Source organism: Perna viridis, chromosome 3, assembly GCF_037379345.1.
Source record: "Perna viridis isolate PV_CMFRI_1.1 ecotype Kerala chromosome 3, ASM3737934v1, whole genome shotgun sequence".
Classification (NCBI taxonomy): Eukaryota; Metazoa; Mollusca; class Bivalvia; order Mytilida; family Mytilidae; genus Perna; species Perna viridis.
In genome coordinates this window covers 31,673,982-31,683,732 of record NC_142447.1, presented here as the reverse complement: position 1 = coordinate 31,683,732, position 9,751 = coordinate 31,673,982, and positions in this window count along the sequence as shown.

Genomic DNA, 9,751 nt, shown 5'->3' with positions numbered 1-9,751 from the left:
GTGGTATTCGATAGGAGTAGGAACCTTTGCGCTCCGCCACAGGAGGCTAAATTGCCCGACCTTCCCCATCCCCTCTTTTTCCAGTGGCAATCAAAATTTGTCGACCCTATTATCCTTGTGACCCATCCTGTTTTTTCATTTCATGTTCATTTTATCATCCATTTCATGTTCATTGTCTGAATATAGCTGAAATATTGCTGCTCGGACGTTAAACCCCAACAAACAAACAAACAAACTTTATCTCAAGTTCTTTTGGGTAGATGCGATGTATCAAATCCCCGAAATTAGGATTGTTTAAAGATAATACGTCATCTATATAGCGGAAACTGAAATTGAAGGATCTAGCCAAACGATATTCTTTCTTTCTGATCAGATCAGCTATAAAGTCAGCCTCATAAGAGTGAAGGAATAGGTCAGCAAGTAAAGGAGCACAATTTGTTCCCATTGGAATGCCGACCGTTTGTTGAAAAACACGTCCACCACACTGGACAAATATGTTGTCAATTAAAAATTCCAGCATTTTGTAAACATCTTCCTCTGTATATTTGGAAGATGATTTTGAATTATTTCTTACAAAGTATGAGGAATCTCTACCAAGAACTATATATTTGTATGTAGGTGTACCATCTTTTTTGGAAAAACAGCGATGTATAATGTTTTTAAGTCGGGATTTTAACTGAGTATGGGGAATAGAAGTATACAGTGTTGAAAAATCATAGGTTTTAATGCTATTATATTCAGATAATAGTCTTATAGGTATAAAGGTATCTAAAATTCACCATGAAGTTGATGAGTGGGGGAGGGGGTGCATGGTAGTCCCTCCCAGCCCATGGACTAATAACAATTCTTTGTCAATCAGATTTCAGATATCTCTTAAGGTTTCCAAGTGATAGGGGAAAAAAATCGTATTTTTCATGTTTTGTCCGATTTAAAAAAAATAATGTATCCCTCATACAAACCCCGCCTGCATTTACAATCAGACTTCAGATATCTCTTACGATTTTCGAGTTATAAGGGATCAAAGAAATCTACTTTTCAAAAATTGTTCGCCCGATTTAAAAAAAAATATTTGACCCCTCGTAAAAATCCTATCGCTATCTCCTATACGGTGTTCGAGTTATAAGGGGCAAAAGGGGCCACACCCGAAAGCCATGTGAGAATATAGCGGTCAGACAGCAGTTTTTCGCATATATCCCAAAAACCGTTACGTTTAGCTAAATTCCGACATGGGTAAAAGTGTCTGAAGCATGATTAGATCCATCTGCGGAAAAATTTTCGATTTAATCCATTAAGCCATGTTGGAGTTATTGCTCTTTTTCAACGTTTTTTTTTTTTTTTTGCTATTTTTAATGTTATTTCTTTCAAAAATCATCTCCTCTGACACTACTTTACCAATTAAAACTAAACTTGGTATGAATGTTCCTACGGGTATCGACCCGTACAGGTCCGGGTAGCTAAAGAATAGGCCTGCAGCAGTGCTAAGCTTGTCGTAAAAGGCGACTAAATAGTGCTCAAAACCTTAGCCCCAGGTGTGTTACATGCTGGGGTTGTCAGGCTATAATACGGAAAACCTGACCGCAAACCATAGTGGTGCACCGTGTTGGGAAAGATGCCACGTTCCTCGCACGCCTCCTTGTAAGAGGTATTGCCTTTGAAAGGGGAAAAATGGCAGGTTTTTCAGCCAATATCTTGAAAACTATGATAGATAGAAAGAAACTTTCAATTGCTGAAATGATCCTTATGATAAATCCGACCAAAGTCTTCTTGAGTCAAAATTGTTGGACGACTTCTCGTTAAATTTATTGCCCTTAAAAGACAAAATTAAACAAGGTGAGCGATTCAGGCTCCTGGGAGCCTCTTGTTTTTTTTTGGTCCTATTTCGAAAAGTAGAATTTTATTGGATTCCTCATAAAAATCTTTGCCTGCATTTAGCATCAGATATCGCTTATGCTTTTCTAGTTTTAATGTGCCAAGGGAGCCACACTCCAAAAATCGACATTTATTTTCATTTGGTCTGCTTTGAAAATTTTTAGTTAACTTTTAATCTTTTTACAATATAGTGTCAAAACCATGTGTTGTGTCCATTTGAATTGTAAATCCTTACGGTTAAGTGTGTCAAAAACTAAATAGTGTCCACACTTGCCCCACCTGTGCAGGGTTCGAGCACTGCGGTCGTATCATGCTGCGCTCGGCGAAGCTTTTCATTAAAATTGTCTAAAGGACAGAGAAAGATATGGAAATTCCAAATATTTTGGGAACTGATACTCCTCACGTATGCCTAAAATATCAGTCCCAAGATGGACAAACGGACTAATAGACCTTGGTCCCTCAGGTTGACTTTGATTTTGGTTTATTATTTTATTTTCGTAGTTTTATTTTATTTTATTTTTTTTCTTGCAGATGAACTACTAGATCGTACTCCTTTTTACAAAACGGGGCGAGGTATATGTATTTTTGGTTGCATTATAGGTCACCAATATGTGGAGGCTTAGCCCTAGTAGTAGGGACCCAGGGGTCAAATCCTAATGAAGCCCTCTGTATAAATCGAATTTTAAAAGTAAATATCAGAATGAACCAATTCGTTATTTTGACTGCGATAAAATAGATACAGGTTTGTTTTAGAAAAAGAAATTGAAAAAAAGTTGTACATTATATTTAATTCGTCATACTCGAAATTTCAACTGAATACTACAAGGAGTTATTGGTAACAAATTTGTATCTTTTTGTCAAAATCTCTTCCTCGCTATCAATACATGTACAACGGAAAGTTTGAAATGCTATTAGCAATGGAAAGTATCTTGAATAGTTTACGTTTCTGTATATTTCAACGTATTCAAATAGTTACCATTCAATTTTATATGCCTTATATTTTTGAAATCAAAGATCTGCCTTATATGTAATAAGTACATGTAACTTTTTTGTTTCATAAATTTTATTCATTGAACTTTTTTTTCTATTACAAAAACCCCTAAAACTTTTCACAAGGTATTATTTACCCTTTCCCGTTTCAAACCCGTGGGGGAAAGTCCAAAGAAATTGATTTGTAAACCTTGAAAATATATGCCTACATCATTTATACGAGTTAAATTTGAAATCAGACAGGAGTTACTTCTGCATACCGTCATACATTAAATTGAAATGTTTATAATTGAGGATTTACATTTACAAATTTTGTTGTAGAAATAAATAGTTTCCTAATACAATCACCTTGAAAGTGCATGAAACTTTATAAATCTTCCAAATAATTCAAACTTCCGGCAAATTTCATGTAGTATACTTTATTATTGAAAAGTCATTATTTCTCTTTTAAAGTTCTATCAGAAATTTTGAAGTTTATTAACAGTGACAGAGTTTTTTTTCCATTAGCAAAATGACCTTCAAGGGAGACAATAAGAGTAATATGAACGTGCACATGTTGAAAAAAGTAACTGCACGGGTGCTGATTTATAGGAACCACACACCCCCCTTAAAATTTGTATTTTGGTCTGAAATCTTGACTTTTTATAAACTCAAACCGACATGATTTTCTACTTAGCGTTCTTATTCCGCCCCTAACCTGAAATCCTAGATCCACTCCTATTGCGTATTCGATACCTTAGTTTATTACACTTAACTTATTTTGTATATTTCATAACATCATTACAAATTTAAAGTACGCCATGGTATACAAATTTACACGTGTGTTCTATCGTTATTTTTTTTTCTACACGCAGAATATCAAGAATTATAGCTAAATCGATTCGCGTATTTCAAATTTAAAAAAATGTTTGAACGCATCCCATTGTTGTGAATATTCATGAATATTATTGACGGCTAGCTTTCAAGCGGGCTGGTATTAATGACTAGCTTCACACTGGCATGAACCTGGACGTGATTCAAACAGTATTCAAAAGAATATAATCTAAGGATAACGACTAAACAGGGGTAACATACACCCACATCAAAGAACACTAAAACGTCACAAAATGTCACAAGACGAATACAAATCCGTTCACATGTTAAAATTTATGAAGAAAAAAGCACCAAATAATGGAAAAAGTCAAAACAAATGTGAGTATTACATACAACAAAGATTACTATCAACAAAACAAAACAAACCCAACCATGTATAATAATACATCTACAACAAAATCTGTTCTCACGCTATTAATCTTAGTTTCAAGGTGATGTATTAAACGTCCTGATGGTGCTAAAAAACAGATTTACTCTGATTACGTCGAGGGATTGCATTAATACTTTGGACACATCATTCTATCGTGTAAATGCGTTCTGGAATATAATTTATATACATTTTATTTCTTTGGAATTTTTTAAGAAGCTGTTTGTTAATGTTTGTCACATGATGTATTGCTTTGTAAAATAAAGTTCAAGATAAATTTCGCCGGTGTAAAAACAAACTTAATTTTTTTGTTACCTTGAACTAACGGATGATTTCCACAAGTTTCAAGTTATTTACTACGTTTACATCACGATTCTTAGTTAAAATGAACCATTTCGTCCTAATTTTAATAGTGTCTGACATGTGTCGCAGAGCTGCATTTTTGTTGACAGATTATTACCCGGATTACACTCACTTGCAATTTTCGTATTCTTTTTTGGTGGAAAATTCTTTCGTGGAAATTAGTTTTTCGTGTTTATTGATGTAGAAATTTGGTGATGTTTGTTTGTTGGGGTTTAACGTCCGAGCAGCAATATTTCAGCTATATTCAGACAATGAACATGAAATGAAAAAAAAGGATGGATCACAAGGATAATAGGGTCGACAAATGTTGATTGCCACTGGAAAAACGGGGGATGGGTAAGGTCGGCAATTTAGCCTCCTGAGGCGGAGCGCAAAGGTTCATACTCCTATCGAATACCACAGCAGGGTTTTTTAACGTGCGAGGAACGTGGCATCTTTCCCAACACGGTGCACCACTATGGTTTGCGGTCAGGTTTTCCTTATTATAGCCTGACAACCCCAGCATGTAACACGCCAAGGGTACCTCATTCTACCACCTGGGGCACACATCCCAGCTGCTCTGTGGGCAGAGCGCCTAGCCCCCGGCTAGGTTTCTGAGCACTATTTAGTCGCCTTATACAAGCTTAGCGCTGCTGCAGGCCTATTCTTTTAACACCGGGACCTGAAATTTGGTGATGAATTATGTATCGAATGATACCAAGTTTAAGGCGTTTATGTTGAAAATAACTTTAGTCGAATTTATTCGACTTTTTATGGTAAAATCCCTATTTATCATTGTTTTTTTTTATCAATTCTGACTATAAAAATCGACACAAGTCATCAACAGCACCCAGAAGTATTGATTGTGATATTACTAAACAGAAAACAAACAAATAAACCATTTTTACCGAAGCATAGATAAACTATGGTTTTTTACATTGAGAACTGACAATTTAATCGATTTTTCAGTGGGTAGGGGTACATTTTTTGCATGTAACTAAAGAACATATAGTGTTACAGCAACATTTGTGGTACCTTTGGAAAGTTGCGATGCTTGGCTACCTGATGATATATTTAGTTTCTTCATACTTGATGTCTCTGGCCCCGTGCAGGTCCGGGTGTGAAAATAGGCCTGCAGCAGTCCTAAGCTTCGTAAAAGGCGACTAAATAGTGCTCAGAACCCTAGCCGGGGGCTAGGGCGCTCTGCCCACAAAGCAACTGGGATGTGTGCTCCAGGTGGTGGAATGGGGTACCCCTGGCGTGTTGCATGCTGGGGTTGTCAGGCTATAGTACGGAAAACCTGACCGCAAACCATAGTGGTGCACCGTGTTGGGAAAGATGCCACGTTCCTCGCACGTTAAAGAACCCTACTGTGGTTTTCTCCCGGAGTAGGAACCATAGGGCTCCGCCACAGGAGGCTAAATTGCCCGATTCTACCCACCTCTCCCTATTTCCAGTGGCAATCAAAATTTGTCGGCCCTATTGTCCCATCCCTTTTTCATTCCATCTTCTTTTCATGTTCATTTTATCATCAATTTCATGTTCATCGGCCCCGTGCAGGTCCGGGTGTTAAAAGAATAGGCCTGCAGCAGCGCTAAGCTTGTCGTATAAGGCGACTAAATAGTGCTCAGAAACCTAGCCGGGGGCTACGCGCTCTGCCCACAGAGCAACTGAGATATTTATATATATATAATCACTGTGCAAAGTTTGAATAATATTGCTTTAATACTTTGTAACGGACAGATTACACACATGCAGTAGGAACTATTCACTACATTAAGTGAAAAATGGCTAACTTTAACATGCTCAAAATGTAGGAAAAACTTGATTAAACTTCTTCATAATACGAGGCGCTCATTTTCGATATTAATATAATCATTGTGCAAAATTAGAATAGTATTGCTGAAATACTTTTTAAGGTACGGATTACACAAAGTGAGTATCTATTAATGTGACGGACGGACGGAGAAGAACGCCAACTAGATCTGCTTGTAACCTTTGGTGACGATTGTAAAATTCAAGATTAAGAGTAATTCAGTAACTCAGTCAGGAACTCTTAAAATTTCTACAAGGAAATGTAGTAATACAATTATGGCAGTTAAAAAAGTGAACAAATTTAGAAACATTCCTATTTGATATTTTACCAATTGTTACTCACAGAAAACAATTGTATCGTGAATGTAAACAGCTGATAACAACCTTGCAATATAATTAGTAATCAAAAAGACTTGGTTCAATAATATCACCTTAATGCTTGTGTTAAAATACATTGTTTGATGTTTGTTTGTTGTTTGTTGGGGTTTAACGTCCGAGCAGCAATATTTCAGCTATATTCAGACAATGAACATGAAATGGATGATAAAATGAACATGAAATGAAAAAAAAGGATGGATCACAAGGATAATAGGGTCGACAAATTTTGATTGCCACTGGAAAAAGGGGGATGGGTAAGGTCGGGCAATTTAGCCTCCTGTGGCGGAGCGCAAAGGTTCCTACTCCTATCGAATACCACAGCAGGGTTCTTTAACGTGCGAGGAACGTGGCATCTTTCCCAACACGGTGCACCACTATGGTTTGCGGTCAGGTTTCCCGTTTTATAGCCTGACAACCCCAGCATGTAACACGCCAGGGGTACCCCATTCCACCACCTGGGGCACACATCCCAGTTGCTCAGTGGGCAGAGCGCCTACCCCCCGGCTAGGTTTCTGAGCACTATTTAGTCGCCTTTTACGACAAGCTTAGCGCTGCTGCAGGCCTATTCTTTTAACACCCGGACCTGCACGGGGCTACATTGTTTGAACGGAAACTATAAAGTACAAAATATAATAATAAATGTTACTTGACTCAGATCATCATATGGTATGCTTTAAGACTGTCTATTTGACTAATATTACAAACTGAAACTCAAGTCATAAGTGAACAACTATATTTAATAGTGTAATATTTAAAAATAGTTAACGTGTCATATCCATTACCTGCAATATACTTTTGAAATGAGACATATTTGTTTGTTGTGTTTATCCTTACCTGCTTGGAATAAACTTGAGTTCTACTATGACGTATTTTTGTTTGACAAAGCATTTGTAATGATAACTACTGTCATTTTCAAAAGTGTTAGTGAAATATAAATTTGGTCCTCAATTGGCGTGTCTTTGAACTGCATTAGTTTTTTTTTTCAGAATATTAAGTTTGGTTTCTGATAAACATTGACTGAAACGGTTAATTTGGTTCATTTTCAGAAAAAAAAAATCAGAATCCATTTCAAGACTATATAAGGGCAACTATTTCGCTGTACCTGTATATAATATTGCTTTGGGGGCAGATGCAGCCAGACTCGTGGTGTTAGGTTTTTTTCGTCATTCATTAACGACCCATGGATAGCCTTGAGAGGACAGTTTTCATCCCGTTGGGTTTGTTGTCACTTTGACATACTAGTATTTACTATATCCATTCCTCTTATGTCATTGTTATTATCAGTAATTAAAACATCACTATCACCACTGCTTTCATCATGATTGCCTGTAATATCTTAATATACTACCAATTTATCCTTTATGCAACACCAACAATGCATTTTGATCGAATGATGTCACACCATTTGGATGAGTTTTACATATTTTTTCTTAAAGTTAAGTACATGCTTATTTTTTTTGCTGAAGTTGCTCTTCCTACTGTTACGCCAAATTTGCCAAACAGACTGCAGTTTTTGGCATTTTACAACAACACAGTATAAGACATTCACAGAGATTTTTCATTTGTCATAGTAAAAGCGAAAGGGAACTGCGTGCGTTTTTCTATTGTAATCTTGTCCACAGGCTTAATAGTTGTAACGGTCGATGGTTCAATATTAAGGACTTCATTCAAATTTCACATTCACAGAGCATTTATCACACGAGTAATATTTCAACATGCGTTGGAGCTATTATCAATATAACAATTTCTGTACTTAAAAAAAGTTCTTAGTTTCATGCATTTAGGTGCCACTTGTTCTTCATCATTTTAACAAGTGACATTATCAGATGTATATTTAGTTTCTAGCTCATGCACATACTGGTATTTGATCAAGCTAACATTGTTCTGACAGTGTAAAAACTACTGAACGAGGGGAAACTTTTGAAGAATGTTGCAGTGAAACAGTATTTCCATATTCTCCATAGTATATCTTCGTTCCCTTAATTACTCTTCGATACTGGGGTAGAACAGTGATTAAAATTTTCCCCATGTAAATACTTGCAACTCTAAAACAAACTTGTCATTTGCTTTCTTATGTCTGCCTTAATACTCTACCTATGAAAGAGTTGAATCACTATTGAAATTTCTACAATTTGTTTCCTTAAAATTTTCTTTCAAAACACCGAATCGTTCATTTGTTAAAATGGTATGCAGTTCATTCAAGTGTCTTTCATCATTACAGAACCATTTGTGTAATGTTCACGCGCGGTTCTATAATGTGTCAATTCAAGTTGAACAGGTAGAACTAACATTTTTCAGTATATAATAGAATAAAGACAAATAAATATAAGTTTTAAGATGATACATGTATAAACGGGTGTCTATGAATTATGTTATACGGACGTTTGATATATGGAAAAACTTTGTTCCATCATAAGGCTTATGTTTTTTTATAACCTTTTCCACTACAAAGGATTTTTCTTAATGATACATAAAAAAGAAACATTTTAGTTATTAGTTATTCTTTCTTAAAAGACTTATTTACACACATCACAATTACTTTTCTTGCACGCTGTAAATCTGATATTCTTTCTTTGTCCAGTTAAAACCGTAAAACAGTTTCCAGCAGATTTAACGTATGTGGCGAATGTAAATTTACTAATTTAGAACCGTCTTTCACATATCTTAAACGGTAGTTACAACAACGTTACATAGCTGGATCTGCAAAATGTACCACGAAGCCTCTGTCAAAACTGTTAACTTCTATACTCACAGCTCACAGGGTCTAAAAAGTCTTATAACAACACTTGTTACTTCTGTAGTGGTATTAATTGAATGTGGATTCTGAAAATTCGAAATCTTTTGGACCCTCAATTCAAGATTATTATCAGAATATAATAACATTAAAACCTATGATTTTTCACCACTGTATACTTCTATTCCTCATACTCAGTTAAAATCCTGAGTAAACAACATTATACATCATTCCTTCTCCATAAAAGGTGGTACACCCAGATACAAATACATAGTTCTTGGTAGAGATTCCTCATACTTTGTAAAAAATAATTCCAAATCATCTTCCAAATATACAGATGTTTACAAAATGCTGGAATTTTTGATCGACAACATATTTGTCCA